At 40.7% G+C, this 19,446-nt stretch overlaps 1 protein-coding gene across 10 annotated transcripts in view; it reads right to left on the bottom strand.

The window, feature by feature from the left end:
- The window catches only part of FOXP1 (forkhead box P1), a 624,629-nt gene that overhangs the window by 378,295 nt on the left and 226,888 nt on the right, over positions 1-19,446 (bottom strand). For 9 of the 10 annotated variants that reach the window (XM_018066793.1, XM_018066805.1, XM_018066804.1 and 6 more), the window contains one exon: positions 15,808-15,903. The gene's annotated coding sequence lies outside the window, so the exon portion shown is untranslated. Of the gene's footprint in view, positions 1-15,807; positions 15,904-16,777; positions 16,794-19,446 lie in introns of those variants that run through there. The other variant, XM_018066802.1, reaches the window with a different exon arrangement.

Here is a 19,446-nt window from a genome sequence, read left to right as displayed (position 1 = left end):
CATCTCTAACCAAGTGACCTCCAAGGAAATCCCTTAGTGTTAATTATTATAGGATCACAGGAAAATAATTTCACCAATAAAAGACTTGCTCTAACTCCATACATCAACTAACTAACCTATAATCCTTGGTTTCTTAATTTTAAGGTTTATTTTTAACTGGATCAAAGAAAAGACCTGGCAATATGTGAAGCAACTTTTTATATTATAAAATATACCAAAACGATCAAACCTGGTTTCCTACCTGAATTAAAAAGATGATGTCTTTAGCTTTGTGGGCCACTATCCTCTGTCCAGTTCTAACTCCCTTTTTCTCGACATGAACATATGCTTCCCTTAAAATTACTTCTTTTTTCCTACCCTGGTGTTATGCAAGATCCCTGCTTATTTTGGCGATACAGACAAAATAAGAAGAGCCACCCAGAGTTCTTCATTCCAAAGGGAGGAGCTTCCCAAGAAAAGCAAAGTTGTGCTGTTGTATTTCCTTTCAGCGCTGCCTAAGAGCAAGAGGCATTCTTCAGTAGGGAAATTCAGGACAAAAATAGGGGGGCTGCTTTTGAAATACTCACTAGAACCACGAACGGCAGGTGTAGGCAAGGACCATCTGAAGGTTCACAATCACTAAATGCTCTTCAAAAACAAGAATTGGCAAGAAAAAAATATGAGGAGTGAGGCGGTTAAATAGGCACAACATGCAATAAGAAAAGATGCTTTTCAAACAAAAAATATGAGACACGGAGATTCCTTTCATTTCAGAGAGAACCCAGGAAAATCCAAACTCTCAGATGGAGAAAGCAGACCTTGCCTTTATTTGTATGGTCAAAATCCTCACAAAAATGGCCATCAGGCCTAGGTGAAAGCTTTAGAAACTAAGGAGGGGCCTGCATGCTTCTAGACAAGAAAAACAAAGAGAGCCTTGCATATAGGATATTGGTTTCAATGAGGAAGGAACGCCAAAAACCGTGTAAGAATTAAGCGCTCACATAATAGATCACTGTGAGCAATGCGCTCCTGCAGATGTTGGAGGGAGTGACCTAAGCCTCACACTTGGAAAGGTTGTGTGACTGGAGCCATGATATATAAAGTAAGACCCAAGCGCCAAAGTTCTGATTGAGCCAGGCAAACGTGGCTGTTTTTGTTGGGTGGAAGAGGCTTTTTTTTTTTTTTTTTCACCAAGCAAAGAATTACGGTAAACATCTGCTAACCATGACCACAGAAGGGGTGGTTGTTTTCATCCAAGGTCATTTTAAAGGAATAAATGTAATTAATAAAACCAGAGTCACAGTACCCAACCTTCCAATAAGGCTGCTTGCGTCTGCCCGCAGATCTATTTATTACAGAAGGACTTAATTGAGAAAGTTCTCTGACGTTGCCATTAATACTTTGTGGGGACCCACTGATGTGGGGCAAGAATGTTCCGTCTCAAGAGCTACTTGAAAATATAACTGGACTTTGCTTCTTATCTCATTCCTTAGGCAACTGTTTTTCAGAAGGTTCTTTTACTCTATTGGCAATTCATTATTATAATGCATGCATTATTTAAGTAACTAAAGTCCTATTAGAAAAAATTAACATTCCAATGAGTTTACCTCACACATAAACGTCCCAGAAGACTTCTCTCTGTCAAACTACCTCTTTTGAAAATGACTAAGAATTCCTATACTCTAGAACGGTTTGAGTTTTAAAAAATTCCTTATTTGGTTCGTTCTTTGGGAAGGAATGGGGAGGTAGGGAAACTGAATTATTCAAACCGTCATTCAAATCTGTCAAACTGGAGCTCAAAGCATCACTTTACCTTTGAACAACCAGCCACAAGCTCCTCCAAAATAAGTGTCACCTATAATTATTACTAAATATTCCCAATTAAAAGAAAATAATCAAATTCTAAAAACCCAATTTTCCTTTGGAGTTGAGCAAAGTTCTGCTCTATCTACAAAGCCAGAGGGTCTTCTAGCCTTATAAAAGCCAGTTTTGCATAAACTGGTTGCTTTCACTGAATCAAAGAACTAAGGTTTCCTATTTCTGACCTATGGTCACCTCAACACAGCCCATCAACAAGATACTAAGTTCACTGAATATAAAAATATATATTTTCTCTCTGGCTTTATTTCCCGTGAAACTAGAATACAGCAACTCATAAAGATCAGAATTTAGTATGCTTATTAAAAAAATAAATGTTAAGATCATCAGCTCCATTTATTCTCATGGTTGCAATACGGGACAGGGTCCCAGCTGTTAAACTAGCTCTAAGAGCAGCCTGGAGGCGACAGGCTGTCACTGTTTTGACTTTTCCACCAATCAGACTCCAGCAGATATCTATTCAACACCTCCTAGATGCCTGTGATGAGTTCAGAGTATGTATGTATGTATGCGTGTGTGTGCGTGCGTGTGTGCGTGTGTGTGTATGTGTGTGTGCATTGCTCATGCACATGGGCGCATGCACATGTGGGTATGTGTGTAGAGCAGGAGAGACTGAAGGGTAAGAGGCTATCTTCTGACTATTACTGACATGTCATAGAATCCTGAGGAGAAATTAACATTAACATCAGGGTTTACTGCATCTGGAAAATTATTCTCTGGTTTACTTTTGTTTTCATTTTCCACAAGGCTCAGTGTTAATGAGCTAAGAAAGGAAAGAAGGCAGGCACAGGTAGAGCTGGAATAAGCTAGCAAGGTTCTGATACTCCAGCTGCCCTTAAGTGATGATGAACCATTAAATAAGAGAGAGGAAGGACTTCGAAGGCCCAATCTTATTTAATAACTGTCAGTGCCTTCAGCCATGAAAGACGGCGAGCCTTAATGTAACCCACTAATTCCTCCCCCCAACACAGTCAAGATTCATTTCCACAAGCAAGTCCAGTATCAGAGGCCACTGGGGTCAGAACTGGAAATATAACCATGTATCGCTACACTAAATTATGCTTAAATAAAAATGCAATGCCTCCATCATATTTGTATAATAAAGGGATTAAATCAGTTATAATTTTCAAGCTTTAAAAGAAAATTCCAAGCTTTTAAGTCTATTTCTAGCAAAAGATAATGTGACGAATGTCATAATAAAAAATAACTTTGTTGGAGGAAATAATTCTTTATCCTTTAAAAATTTTCCTTATTAAATGCATCATTTTAACTTAATGCATTTCTATATACTTATCCCTAAATGTAAATTTGTTTTGATAAAATGAAGAGCCTTTTAATCCAAATTGCACAGTGATGCTTCTATGCTGATCTGCCATAACTTAGTAATCAGAGTTAACAGACTGCCTAATTAACCAAGTCATCATTTGCCAAGATCCAAATATGGGATGAATTGTGGGCCAAGGAGAAAATATGATGGACATGAAAATTATTAATTCAGGAAAGCATTAAAAGCATGTGGAGTTAAAAGTTCTTTGCTAAATCTTACCATCTTTAACATCCTTAATTTTTATAATAGAAGTAATATGTAAAAATAAAAAATATATCCAGAGTATATCAAAAAACATTTTCAGATCAACTAGTTATTAGTCACTAATACAATAAGTTACTTTTATAAGCCTTTGACAACCTAAGGGGTAAAAATCACAGACAAGCCCTGAAAATAAGTAATATCCATTATGTGCTTACTAGGTGCTGGCATCATGCTCAGTATTTTACACTGATCAATATGTTTATTCTCCACATGACCTAATGCTTGAGAAGGTACTATTTTTATCTTCAGGTAACAGACCTGAAAGTTGAAATTTAGAATATTTATTTTTTTTGTGCAAAAGAATTCAGTTCAGTTTAGTTGCTCAGTCATGTCTGACTCTTTGCGACCCCATGAATCACAGCACGCCAGGCCTCCCTGTCCATCAACACCTCCCGGAGTTTACCCAAATCTATGCCCATCAAGTTGGTGATGCCATCCAACCATCTCATGCTCTGTCGTCCCCCTCTCCTCCTGCCCTCAATCTTTCTCAGCATCAGGGTCTTTTCAAATGATTCAGCTCTTCTCATCAGGTGGCCAAAGTATCGGAGTTTCAGCTTCAACATCAGTCTTCCCAAAGAACACCCAGGACTGATCTCCTTTAGGATAGACTTGTTGGTTGGATCTCCTTGCAGTCCAAGGGACTCTCAAGAGTCTTCTCCAACACCACAGTTCAAAAGCATCAATTCTTCGGCGCTCAGCTTTCTTCACAGTCCAACTCTTACATCCATACATGACCACTGGAAAATCCATAGCCTCGACTAGACGGACCTTTGTTGTCAAAGTAATGTCTCTGCTTTTTAATATGCTATCTAGGTTGGTCATAACTTTCCTTCCAAGGAGCAAGCGTCTTTTAATTTCATGGCTGCAGTCACCATCTGCAGTGATTTTGGAGCCCAGAAAAATAGTCAGCCACTGTGTCCACCGTTTCCCATCTATTTGCTATGAAGTGATGAGAATATATGAATAATATATCTAATTAATAACTATCATATTATTAAATATATAAATATGTCTAATTAATAATATCTAATCCTTTCAAAATTCTTAGAGAAGTGTAATTAAAAATTCTATTACTTTAACTCACCAAAATTTTACCCATGGAAACTTTATTGATTCATATTTCTCACATAATTTATTAGAAAAAAAGGAAACCTGGGATAACCTGAAAGATGCCATATGGCTAGTCTGTACAACGATCTTTCATTTACAGCCATTTCCCATCACTAACATCACTGATATGGCCTAAAAGACATGCACTGAATAAATTTTAATATAGTCATGGGCTAAGATATTTTATAAGCAATTTTCCCAAAGTAATGCCAATACAATCAATACAAATTAGTCCTAGAGGAGGTAGTAAGTCCACCAGTCTGATCATTTCTTCCTTGACTAGTTGGCAACTCCTACTCATTCTTCAGGGTCCCAGTCACACCTCCCTCTTCTAGCACCCCCTCAACCTCATATACACAATCCATCAGCATTCCTGCGCCTTCCCTATCACTGTATATTAACTGACCTTCCTGTCCACTTTGTAGATATAAGTATGTTGAAATCAAAGACCTTGCTTTACGACCTACAACAGTGACAGACGGTAGACGGATGGTTGGACAGACGGGCAGATAGTAGTAAAGCAATGAATGATGCCCAGGCTCCCTGAGGACAGAGGCATGGTAGTATTTTTGAGGTGAAACACACCTCCTCATAGTGAATGTCACTGGAGATGCCCAAGTATTAGACAGACACTTTCATGAGGAACATCTCGGATAACACTCATGGGTAGCTGGGCTATAAGATATTTAAAGGTACCTTCCAACTCTGTAATTCTGTGTCTTTACTAGGCATCAAGTACAGTGCCTTTCTGAGCAATTCTGGACCAGGAAAAAAAATAGTTATAAAAGACATGATTGGCACAATGGGACTAAATATGAATAGGGATTGATGTTAGACTATAATTTATTAAATTTGTATCAATATTACTTCTTAATTTCGATCATTCCCTGGTGGCTCAGATGGTAAAGCATCTGCCCACAGTGCGGGAGACCTAGGTCTGATCCCTGGGTTGGGAAGATCCCCTGGAGAAGGAAATGGCAACCCACTCCAGTACTCTTGCTTGGAAAATTCCATGGACGGAGGAGCTTAGTATGCTACAGTCCATGGGGCCACAAAGAGTCAGACACGACTAAGTGACTTCACTTTTGATCACTGTATTATTGTTATGAGAAAGAATGTCCCTGTTCTTAGGAAAACTCCAGTGATTTATTTACGAATAAAAGGGTATAACATCTGAAATCAATTTTTTAAATGGTTCTGAAAATAAGTTATATATAAGTATAAATATGTGCATGTGTATTCTATAGGCAGATGGATAAGAAATGATAAAGCCAAGGAGCAAAACGTTGAATCCAGGCAAAGGATTTCTTTTGGAAAGTTCCTTGACTACTCGTGCAACTTCTCTGTAAGTCTGAAATTATTACAAAACAAAAACAGGCCTCTGTTTAAAAAAAAAAAAAAAAAAAGTACAACATGCACTCTGTCTTCCTAGAATACTGCCCCCCTCTCCTGAGATCAGCATCCCTTTCCGCCACTTCCCATCATTTGTGCAGGTAAAAGGTCATTTACCACTCTTGAGACAAGCACATGGCCCACTCCATGCTACAGCCCCCTTCATAGCTCCCCTCATCTAGCCCTGCTCCAACCAGAGACAGTATTTCTGTGACAGGCACATGGTACACAAGGGATCAACCACAGAACCAGCAAGATCCAAATTTTATGAAGGCTGCTAGAACTTGTCGGAAAAGATGCCTTTCTGCTGGAGTTTGTACAAAAGCAGACTGATGAAGGAGTATCTGCCAGTCTAGTCAACACTTCCAGGGATGAAAGCAACACAGAATATTGCACAGCCAAGATTCTGAGACCAAGACTCAACAGCAGGATCTGAATCCCCTACTTCAGATGCCCCTGAAGCTCATTCTACTAGCCAACTTTTCAGAATCATGAGCCAATTAATTCCTCTTTATGCCTGAGCTGGTCCCAAGTTTCACCCAAGAGATCTAACAAGTGGTAGGCTCAGTATTTTAAGGCACAGGTATTAAAAACAGTCTGCTGTTTGTGTGAACAGAGAGATTACAGATACTTCAAACCCCTTAGGTAAAAGCAGCATAATTGTTGGTCTTTTGCAGCCGGCTTTTATATATATTTTCAAGCCTAATATTTTACTTTTTAAAACCTATTCTATTTTTGAACATCAAAGTCCTTGGCATACAGCTTCTGCCTCTGGAATTCTATTGACCAAGTAACCAAAGACTTCCTAATTGTTGGCCAGTGTTACCTCTAAGTACCCAAATCTTCACCCTGGTAAATTAACATCCTTCAAAGTGAATGTATCTCAATAAATGAAAACAAAACACAACAAATTCTGAATCTGCTTGCTGGGAAAAAGTCCCAGGTACAGGACTGCTGCTTTGGGAAGGCGACCCTCTCAACTGCCACACTTTCCCACACAGGTGATTGAGCGGAATAAATCAATCATTGAGTGGTCGAGGCTAACACGAAATAAAATGACGGCCACAGAGCTTAGGTTAATTAAAATAACGTACCAGAGAAAAATGACTCAAAGATCTAGAGAAAAAGTCTTAACAGGCATGCCCAGTTAGAGACAAGAGAACACCAATTAAGTGGCTGTCCTTGTTCCGAATCCCACCAGGACATGCTTTTATTTCCCATAGCTCTTGTACTAGCAAAAAGAATTAAAGCATTTGAAAAATCTACCAAGATTAAACAGATCCAGTTAGATGACACTGAAGTAGAAAGTCTCAACATGCAGTGTACAAGCAGCCCCGAGTGAAAAATGTATGTTAACACAAAAACCATGCTTGCAAAATTAATACCCTGGGAAGATGCCTACAAGGTGAAGACAATATGGTGTAGTGGTTAGGAGCCGTGACAACAGAGAAACAGTAGCTGGGTTCAAATCCCAGTTCTATTTCTAATGAGCAGAGAAGTCTGAGGGAGTCATTTCACCGCAGAACACCTCGGTTTCCTCAACTGTAAAACGGACTTTTTAGAACTGTACCCGTCTCATAGAGTTTTTGCCAGTTTATACATAAGCTCCCAGTAAAGGCAGCTATTATAGGGTAGACTTCTCACAAATTAGAGTGTTTCTCCTCACTGCTGGTTTTTAGACTTTCTTGCTAATAAGTTTCCCATGATTCTCGAAAATTCTACTTTTCTCTCTCATTACTTAGAAGGGAGAATGGGGAAACTACACACAGAAGGATTGGTGATAACATAAAATGCAACCTTCTTCCAGGCATTTACAACTAGAGAAAGCCAAGAAGGTCTAAGCATGCTTTGTTCTAGATGTTTTCTTTTTTTGCTCTTTTGGGTGTTTTTGTTTTGGGGTATAGTTGCTTTATAATTTTTTGTTGGCTTCTGCTGTACAATGAAGCGAGTTGGCTCTATGCATGTGTATATATACCCCCTTCCTCTTGGACACTCCTCCCACAACCCCCACCCCACCCATCCATCTGGGTTGCCACAGAGCACCCAGCTGAGCTCCTAGGCTATACTGCAGTTATCTACTTTCCACGTGGTAGTGCGTATCTGTCAGTTCCAATCTCCCAGTTCATCCCACCCCTCCCCACAGTGTTCATGTGTCCATTCTTTACATCTGCATTTCTATTCCTGCCCTGCAAGTAAGTCCATTTGTACCATTTTCTAGATTCCACATATATGCATTAATAAATGATATTTGGTCTTTTTTTTCCTGATTTACTTCATTATGGACGACAGACTCTAGGTCCATTTACATCTCTACAAATGACCTAATTTTGTTACTGATTATGGCTGAGTAATATTCCACTGTGTGAATGTTCCTTAGAAAACTAAAAACAGAACTACTATATGACCCAACAATCCCACTACTGGGCACATACCCTGAGAAAAATCATAATTAAGAGAAGACACATGCATCCCAAGGGCCACTGCAGTACTATTTACAATGAGGGCATGAGAGCAACCTAAACACCCAGTGACAGATGCATGAAGAAAGACGACGTGGGACTTTCACATACTGGAATATTACTCAGATTTTTTCTTTTTATTATCATATTTAAGAACTGGGTCAGAAGTGGAGGAATGCATTGGTGTCACCGGTAATGAATGATCTGGGCCAGATATGGGTAAAGACGAGGTACAATCTCTTCTAATTTGAACACTCAGGGAAAAGGTGAATGATGACCGTAAGAAAAAGCAAAGAGAAATTCAAGTCCCAGCGCATCATAACCATATTCGCCAGGCCCCAAGAGGTACGCTGAACTGGACCCAGAAAACGTAGCAACATTTCAAAACATCAGAGGAAAACTCGTGGAACATTCCTACTCTTTCCCGTTGACGCTCACGCATCAGGATATTGAGAAGAGGGCTGCATAAGGGCTGATCCAGGTTACCAGGATCCTCGTGTAAATAACACGAATGAAGTCTCCAATTACATGGATTGGTTCCCCCTTTTGTGATTGCTGTTTTAGTTTCTGAAACGGTATTTGGCAGACAGGGATGTTGCATGTTTTTCAAGATGGAAAAATCCTGGGTCTTTGCCACTCCAAGGGTTGTTACAAGTCTAATAAAAGTTTTTCCTTAATCATTTGCTTCACTTAACTCCTGTTTATTGAACTTTACTTTTTTTGTTTCTAAAAGGGTACTAGGAACCAAATCTGATGCCCTAAACTGCATTTCACTCATGCTTTTTTTTTTTTTTTTTCACAAGTTGAGAGGGTACAAATTATAAATCAAGAAAAATTCATGGTGCTTTCAATTCAGTTGATAACCTTTCCACAAATCAAGAAGAGAGTATATGATTTCATAAATGCCATCTTTTACCACTAAAAGCTGTGCGAGACAGGGAGAGACAAGTCCCTCTCTGTGCCTAGGCCCCCACACAGCAAATGCGCAATGGACAGCACAGTTCAATCTGGCCCAAATGACCAACACAACAGCGGTGACAGGCCCTCTGCCTGAAGCAGGTGAGAGAAGTCGGAGCTCAATGGAAGACATGCATTTCTACATCCTTTCAATCCATACAGACTTGAAGTTTCTATCAAAAAAGAGGTATGTACATTTTCAGGACCAATCCATCAAGAGTGTAATTTCTTTTTAAATTAGAATTTACAGGCAACTTAAGACATGGTCTATAACAAGGCAGGGGATCAAACAAGCTCTAATTAACTTCAGGATGAAACATCTCCCCAGGCAGGCAGTGTAGGGATACTGCAGGACCCTGAACTCCGCAAATTCACAATGGATTCTGGATGTGGATCAGGCTTCCAAAACTGAGCCGTCCCAGCACCTGAGGTTTATAACTGGCCTTATCTGAAACAGATCCCTAACATCCAAGAGTCAACACGTCAACAACAAGTGTAAGAGTTCATCCCACTCCTTGCTCATTTTGCACTTTTTAAAGTTCACTCAGTGCATGAAATGAGTAACTCTAGTAGGGAATCAAGGCTCTTCATCATCTTTTCCCCCATTAAAATGATCACAAAAGAGTGCAACATGGGTTTTGCCAGTGAGGTTCCTAGTACTCTTTTGACAATCTTTCTAAGTCATCATGATTGTGCTCCAGTCCCTATACAAAGCACTGTACACATATGATTTCACTTAATCCTTGTATGAACACTATGAGCTGAGGCATGCTAGTTCCCCAGCCTCAGGTAAGTATACTGACTGGGGAATGGGGAGAGACATTTGTCCAAGAACAAAGAACCAGGGAATGAGAGTGCTGGGATTTGAGCTTGCAATTCAATGTCCTTAATTAACTTGTTCTGCCCACCATAAGCTTTAGGACCAGACAGCAAATGATTCTGTCTTCATGAGGAAGATAATGTATAACCCTTTCTGGATGGGACATACAGAGTACCAAAACCTCGTACGATGTAGAGAGGAAGCTACCAAGAGAAAACCCAGGGGTAGGATTCCATTCCTATAATAAAGGTGACGTGGATGGTTTTCTTTGTTTTCTTATTCTCTCACTCAGATGCAGACCTCTTAGGTACTATGAATTACAGAAATCCACAGGGACATCCCAAATATCCTCTGACTGATTCAATGAATGCTGACTGCCAGCCTGCCTACTATTGACTGGGCACTGTCGGCCACAAGGAAGCCAAACTGAATCAGACCTGCCCCTTGCTTACTACCCAGTAAAGAGGTGTACTCAGAAAGTGCCAGAAGGTGTAGTAAATGAAACACACAAGGATCTTGGATGCCTCAGAGTGGGGTGGGGGGTGGAAATCAACTGTAATGTGGGCAGTCAGGGAAGGTCACTTCAAGAAGTTGATACTTGAACAGAACAAAAAAAGATGAGAAGAGGGGTTAGCCTTGTGAAACACAAAAGTTGTTCCAGGGAAAGAAGCCATGGTCCAGAGGCAAGAAAGATTTTATGACATCTGAACATGGTAATAGTGTCTAAATAAAATATTTGAAACCACAGAGCAAAAATGTAGTTTCCAAGAGTCTCTTGAAAAAGCAAGATCTTCAAGTCACCTCTTTCACAGAGTCAGCTACTCAGCGGACAGGCATGCTTGCTAAGTCGCTGCAGTTGTGTCTGACTCTTTGCAGTCTTACAGACTACAGTATGCCAGGCTCCTCTATCTATGGGATTCTCCAGGTAAGAACACTGAAGAGTTTCTTCCTCCAGAGGATCTTCCCACCTCAGGGGTCGAACCTGCATCTCTTAGGTTCCTCGCTCTGGCAGGTAAGTTCTTTGCCACTAGCTCCACCTGGAAAGCCTACTCACTAGACAGCCACAGTCAAGTCTTTGGGACACACTGCCAACTGAGCCATCTATGAGCACTGCTGACAGTCTCCGTCACACTCATGCAGCAGCTTCTGTGTGCAGACACCATTATCCTCAAGGGCCAGTCCCAAGAAGATGTGTAAGGGACCAGGGGCTGCTCCGTAGACTCAGCACAGAGACAGGGCCAGGGATGAGGCTAGGCCAGACCAGCCTCTTGTAGTGTCAGCCTGCATGAGTGAAACCTTGAGTTTCAGATTATCATCATCAATACCACCTTGAGAGCAGTTAGTGAATTTTGCTTGCTAGGCAGGTCCATTGTCTGAGTAAGTAAAAATCGGAATAAAAAAACCACTGCATGCCTCTCAGGGGAAACTGTCAAAACAGGACCCAGAGATCTAAGTCCTGTTAGCCAGGCTGTCCTGCTCCATACATGGTTGCAGTGTCCTTGACAATGGGCATCAAAGTCACCTCTTGGGGCTTTACTTAAACTTCCAAGCGTATGCTAGGCAAGAAGCGATGACTGTGAAATATACATTGTCTGCCAGTAAAATTAAGAACCAATGAACTAACCAGAGGATTGTAAAAATTCCTCAAAGACAGGGATTTCCACCATCGCATCCAGGGTGTGTGGCACAATACTGGCATTTTTTACCAACCAGAAACTGTACTAAGCTCTTTACACATATCATCTCAGTAATTTGCTACAGGAATCTATCTCCTATCTGTATCCCCATTTCCCAGATAAGGAGGCCAAGGCCCAGAAGGGTTAAGTAACTTACCCTCCAGGTTCACTCAGCCAGTAAATGGAAAAGGTGGAATTTGAATCTCAGCTGATTTAATTGCAATGCAGACACTCTTGCCCATATTGCTATCCTATATCTACAGCAGGCATTCAGTAAATGTCTAGGAGTGAATCAGCTACCATGTTCTGTGAGCATCTATCACAGACCAGCACAGGCAGAGACTATATGAGGAAGTAAAGGGAAGTCTCATTCAGTGAGACAGTGATTTTCACAAGAATAAAGTCCAGACCAACCTGGAACAGAGAAATGGGAAAGATTCACATGTCTCTCCCACCCCCCAAGGGAAGCTTTCACCACATATACAGCAAAACAGTAAAATCAGAGAAGCAGAGTAGACGGCACTGTCCAGACTCTGAGAGACAGTACAAAGCCATCAGTGACAGCCCACACACACACTGGGAAGAACACAATTAAGTGAGGGCCAGTATGTCCTAGGACCTCACACTAGCACTCAGTTCAGTTCAGTCCTTCAGTCGTGTCTGACTCTTTGCGATCCCATGGAAGGCAGCACGCCAGGCCTCCCTGTCCGTCACCAACTCGCGGAGTTTACTCAAACTTATATCCATTGGGTCAGTGATGCCATCCAATCATCTCATCCTCTATCGCCCCCTTCTCCTCCCGCCTTCAATCTTTCCCAGCATCAGGGTCTTTTCAAATGAGTCAGCTCTTCGCATCAGGTGGCCAAAGCATTGGAGTTTGAGCATCAGCATCAGTTGTTCCATGGAATATTCAGCTCTGATTTCACACTAGCACTCAGGCTTTAACAAAACCTTCCATCCAGAGGAAAGAAAATCCATTCACAAATCTGGCAGTTTAAATTTTGGTTGATAGCTCTCTTGAGACAGAAATTTCTTTCTTAGAATTTGCCATGGCACTTGCAGTAAAAATATTATAGTCCTAAAATATTTACTGAGATATGTATCTCTGCTGACAATTGAATAAGCTGAAACTCAAACACATAAAGTTCAAGTAAGATGTTATACACACCAAATCAACAGAAGAAAGAAGGCATTCATCAAAATAAATAAAAATTAGACATGGAAGAAAAACTGATAGCATGATTTCATGCAAGTAACCACAATTGTTGCTCACTAACCATACACCTTTTCTTCATTACTACTAGAACCTGGAACTGATCTAGGACATCAAATTCCTCAAGTCTAAGGATGTAATTATCAGATGCACTTATGTGAACGGTGACTAAAACAATGTAAGCAGAAGCCATCGAGTAAGACTTCATGGAAAGTTATTTAAAGAGGGCTTCCTCAGCTGGGAAGACTACTCTTTTTTATTTTTTGTAATGTTGCCTCTTTCAGGATGTAGAAGCAATGGCTGGAGAGCCAGCAGCCATAATGTGACCTTGAAAATAAACAACACTTGAACAGGCAAGCAGAGATAGCACAAAGATAGGAAACACAGATTGCTCTCCCCTTGATGTATTTTATGAGAGAGAAAACACTACTAATCTTTTAAAACTTACATACTTGCATCTGTTACTAGAAAATCATTCTTATCTGATATAAAGACATAAAAACATAGCTAAAGATTATCCTACTTTAAAAAAAAAAACTAGAAAATTCATGAATTGAGATTCTGATTAGCCCTCTATTCATCAAACTGTTTGTTTAAGTATGACTTTCCCTCTTAATCAGTACCACTAGTCCAGGGAAGCATATTTGCTGAACCTGTCTCTATGTTTTGACATGCAAGACTTGTGAAATTCAAACACACTTGTAGACATCCAAAGCTATTTTAAAGGTGGAAGATCTGAAAACACTCTCCAAATCTGATGATTAAAGGAAATTTAATAGTTCCTCATTGGCATTTGATCTTTAGCCTGCCATAATCTATCCATATAGCTCTTCATTCATATTTGCTACTAAAGCGACATTTCAAAATAGAAGGAACATACAGACAAACCACATGACTTAGAAAATAAAAGAGCTTTCCCTCACACTAATCCAGCTCATGAAAGCCCAATGTGATTAAAAGGGTGAAGCAGGTAGACTTCACTAGGTGAAGCAGAATGATGGTCTAGAGCATCCATTACATTTGTTAGGAATTTCAAAATTTTCAAAGTGCTTTCATGTACATAATATGATGTTTCATCCTTACAACTACATCCTACTCTTACCTCAGTAGTAAATGCAGATGTTTTTTTAATTCGTGTTTCATTCTGATAAATTGTTTGCTCAAGATCAGAGGGACTGCTACCCAGTGAGGTATTTTGATTCTAGGTCATTTATCTCCTTCGATGCATTAGATCAGTTCAGTTCAGTCGTTCAGTCATGCCTGACTCTTTGCGACCCCATGAACCTCAGCACGCCAGGCCTCCCTGTCCATCACCAACTACCGGAGTTTACCCAAACTCATGTCCATTGAGTCGGTGATGCTATCCAATCATCTCATCTTCTGTCATCCCCTTCTCCTCCTGCCCTCAATCTTTCTCAGCATCAGGGTCTTTTCAAATGAGTCAGCTCTTCACATCAGGTGGCCAAAGTATTGGAGTTTCAGCTTCAACATCAGTCCTTCCAATGAACACCCAGGACTGATCTCCTTTAGGATGGACTGGTTGGATCTCCTTGCGGTCCAAGGGACTCTCAAGAGTCTTCTCCAACACCACAGTTCAAAAGCATCAATTCTTCGGCGCTCAGCTTTCTTTATAGTCCAGCTCTCACATCCATACATGACTAATGGAAAAACCATAGCCTTGACTAGACGGACCTTAGTTGACAAAGTAATGTCTCTGCTTTTCACTATGCTGTCTAGGTTGGTCATGACTTTCCTTCCAAGGAGCAAGCATCTTTTAATTTCATGGCTGCAATTACCATCTACAGTGATTTTCCAGCCCCCCCAAATAAAGTTAGCAACTGTTTCCACTGTTCCCCATCTATTTGCCATTAGATCAGAGGTCCACAACCTATGATCTTTAGGGCAAATATGGCCCTGGACCTGGTTTTGCAAATAAAGTTTTATTGGAACACAGTCATGTCCGTTTGTTTATCTATTATCTAAGACTCTTGAGAGTCCCTTGGACTGCAAGGAGATCCAACCAGTCCATTCTAAAGGAGATCAGCCCTGGCTGTTCTTTAGAAGGAATGATGCTAAAGCTGAAACTCCAGTACTTTGGCCACCTCATGTGAAGAGCTGACTCACTGGAAAAGACTTTGATGCTGGGAGGGATTGGGGGCAGGAGGAAAAGGGGACGACAGAGGATGAGATGGCTGGATGGCGTCACCGAATCGATGGACGTGAGTTTGAGTGAACTCCGGGAGATGGTGATGGACAGGGACACCTGGCGTGCTGCAATTCATGGGGTTGCAGAGAGTCGGACACGACTGAACAACTGAACTGAACTGAAGGCTAGTTTTGTGCTGTATCAGCAGAGGTAACTAGCTGCAAAAGAGACTCTTCGTGAGACTCTTCTAGCTGCAAGAGAGACTCTACAACATACTACTCTCTATGCTGACTATGGTCCATGAGGTTGACTATATTTACTATCTGGCCCTTTAGAGACAAAATTTGCCAACCCTTCATTATATCACACTTTCACAGACATGATCCAAGTTACAAATCCTATATTGCAAAGCCATAAAGCTATCATGGAATGCAATAAACCAATTCCTGCTGGTTTTGGAACTCATGATTGACAATGGGGCATTCCATTATCTTCTGAGGGATTACTACCTGCAATATCATGTCACCTGCAAGGGTGGATGGCAATTTTTGATCAGTACACAATATAAGTGTTGCTTGTCACTTACCCTGAATTTTTAATGTGTCTCACAGCCATAAAAAGTCTGGAGGTCACTGGTTGAGGGCATGCATAATGCCACAGGACTGCAACATACAGAGGGACACTGAAAGCAAAAAAAAAAAAAAAAAAAAAACAAAAACAGAAGAGGTTAAGGAAAGGAAGTGACAAACTTTAATGCTTCAAAAGTAACACATTCGTGTAAGCCTTATGGCTTCCTTATTGACGCATGACTTTTACATTCAGTATATAAGTGAGTATCTGCATATATAAACATCTATGTGGTCCTTTCCATTCTAGAATCAGCACTCTGTTAGCTCCTAATTTGAGCTCTGCACAGAATTATAGCAGAAAAGTGTGAAATATTATACAGCCAAGTAAAACTGCCACTCTTGAAGGCACTTTCATTCACTTAGGAAGTTTGGTTCCTCTAACTCCAAACATTTCTTACTTGGGGGTACAACTTCTCAGAAATAAGAAATAAGGCTAAGATGATCCCTAAGTCCCAGTGAAGATTTTCCTTTGGGCTTTGGGCTTTAGTGTCTCCCAGTGCGTCCGGTAGAAGCACCAGAGAACACACAGACCCAAACATGTGTAACATGCTCATGTGCACACACACACGTATATAAGTCCCTATTTAAAAAGAAAAAAAAAAAGAAAAAGACAAGCTATCTCCTTTGCAGCCAAACACCAATTCTTACTTGCTAAAGGTTACAGTTCTTTCCCACTGCATTTGAACTACAGAAGAAAGCTGTGACACGGCAACTCCATCAGCCTGCGCAAGTGCTCAGGTGTGCTGAGGCTGTGCGTCTTCATGGCTGGGGTGGGTATTTACGAGTGGAGTATTTACCAAACCCATTGCCCAGTAAGTTGAAGTTGCTAACAGACAAGTTAACTCATCCTCAAGTGGGTTCAGGAAGTTTCTGTGAATAGCAGTCAGCAGTAGGGTTTTACATGCCAGGCTGTTTCTGCTTAGATACCTGAGATGATAATCACAGCTGCACAGCCCTGAAGACACAGGAGGGTCCCGCTGTCAGGCGGGGGCAATGGAGCCACAGGAGGAGCAAAAAGCACGACCTCTTCCCTGCGTGTGCGTTGCTTCCTCGTGACAGTAAACTCAGACAAAAGTCTGTGGACGTACGCGTCTTCTAATCTAATCAGACAGAGAAGTTGAAACCGAAAAGGAGATGTATGAAGTTTTATGATTTGAATAGTCATGTATCTCCGGAAACTATGTGGGCTGTCTGTCTACCAGGGCTCAGAGGAGAGTAAGCAGTGGGGCTCCCAGTGGCTTTTTCTTGATAAGAGAGAAACTCAGGCCAGACTGGTCCACACTCTGTGTTCTCGGTATCAGCTATCGACGTGAATATAAACTGTTTCTCAAATACAGTACAGCTTCAGAGTCATCATTCTCATGAGTTTAACATGCTGTGTTAGCATTATTGCCCTTCAACAAGGCAGCTTAAGAGCATGATAAGAATGCATCAAAAATATTTTTCCAGATAATTTCAGTTGGCAAAGTTCAAACTTAATTGGTGACCTCATTAATGAGCAACTGCCACCACAAGAAAGGGGACTGTTGTCATGGACTCATCAGAGCAATGAGATAACGAAGTTAATTATATTGTTTCCAATGGATTTACACTGGCTTCCTTTCAGGGTCTACATTTTCCAGACATTCGGGATGGCACTGCATGGGTTTGCTCCTCTTCAAAACCCATCAGTTGTGGGCTTCTCTGGGAAACGTCAGCAGATCACAGCCTCACATCAGGGCAGAGCAATTGGAAAACTATTCTACCCTTTACTATCTACTTGTAAAATGTTATAAGCCTGTAAACTGGTTAATTTATGAGCTATGTTAATAATTTGCCCGCACTTGATCGCAGGTTTCACAAACACGGTTCGCAGGGATGTGGGAGGATAATTTGTAGGTCCAGCTTCTCTCCTAAGGGGACACTAACTAATTTGACACAGTAACACGACACCGATGGCGGGGCTCACTAATGACCACACTCCAGGACATGGCTGTCAGCCTGCCGTTCCAGTGAGGAGCCAGCTTGCTTTCACCACAGCTCGGTACACCATGCTCAACTAATTATTCAGACAGCGACATTAATGAGAGTCTTGTGTTTATTTTCAACATACTAACCAGCGTTTAGCTTCCATTTGCGGATATGGTCACTGATTAAAATGTGGTTCATGAATAGTAAATCTGAACTCGAATATAACAAAGGATCGCCCAGGAAAAAACGAGGAACAGCTGACTGGAAAACCATCCTTGTCAACTGGTTTTTGGCCTCAAATTTCGTCAAGGACAAAGTGACAGGTAGTAGGAAACGTCAAGAGTTCCAAGAAAAGTGAAAGGAATATTTTTAATCACCTATGGCCATGTACAAGATTGACTCTTCACCAAAGCCACAGAATCACCTTAAGGTTAAGAGCAACTTCTATCTCAAATATACTTCACCACCTGTATGGTACTGAATAAAGATTTTTTTTAAAGCTATTTTTTTTTCATGGAATAACCAAAAATTTTGTTTGCTTTTAGTGTTCTTTTCAACCTTACAAAAGTTTGATGAGACTGTCTCAAATATGAGCTTCACAAACATCACTAAATACAACTGTGTTTTTTCCAAATCTATTGTAAACCTGTACTCTTAAGGGTCTTTTAAAAAGTGTGCTTTAATATCCTCTCATGTGTCTTGTTTCCAGTCTACTAAACCTTGCAATCAAGTTCTTTCTACTTTAAATTAAATTTCTATTTTGGTATGATAAATTTTGTCCTTCATTTAATGGTGATTATAATCCTAAAATATTCATATAATCATCATTTAAAATGAATAACTTAAAAAAGGTGTGCACAGATCCACAAGAGGTATTAAAAAATCGAAAATGGTCCTGATCTGGTTCATTGTAAGATGTGCCCTTTGAAGTAAATGATAGTGGTAGTATTTCAACAAATGTTCTATCTGTCCGCATGGATAAAAATTCCAATCAACACTGTGTATGACTTCTGCTTTTACAGTACAGCAAAATAAATACGAGTCCACTCAGACCACTTTGGGAATGAAGATGCTATTGCATGTAACATTTTTTATGCCTGTATCTCTAAACCGACTCTATGATAGACCTGCAATTTCAGAACGCCAAACTATGTAAATGGCATACAATATGTGGGGGAAGATTCAGATCCCAGGATAATTTAAAAATTTTATTTAAACAAGTATACAGATTGATTGTCCCTACCCAGCATGACTGTCTCCCAATGTTATTTACATGGGTACCTGTGAAAGACAGGTTCTGAGATTACTAGCATCTATCTCTGTGCAGTTTAGGCCTTAAGTATGCGTCCTGCTAAATAACTCAAGAAGATGTTGTCAGACTGGCAGAGACTGGTTAAATGTTCATCAAATCTCCACCCATTTGTTGGGTGCCCAGATGGGATGTACTTCCAGTTAGGTGGGTCCTTGCGGCTGAGTTCTGGCCAAACAGATGGAAGTGGGTGTGTTACCTCTCCTGACCCAGAAGCCTGGGTTGTGGGCCCAGGGGTCCAAGGAAGAACTCCAGGGCCTCCAAGATGGTAGAGTCACTGGGTGATAAGAGTCAAGGTCCCTGAAACACCACATGGAGCAGACCACCACATCCCACT

The sequence above is a fragment of the Capra hircus genome, chromosome 22, assembly GCF_001704415.2.
Source record: "Capra hircus breed San Clemente chromosome 22, ASM170441v1, whole genome shotgun sequence".
NCBI classification, from domain to species: Eukaryota; Metazoa; Chordata; class Mammalia; order Artiodactyla; family Bovidae; genus Capra; species Capra hircus.
This window is presented reverse-complemented; position numbering and strand designations above follow the sequence as displayed.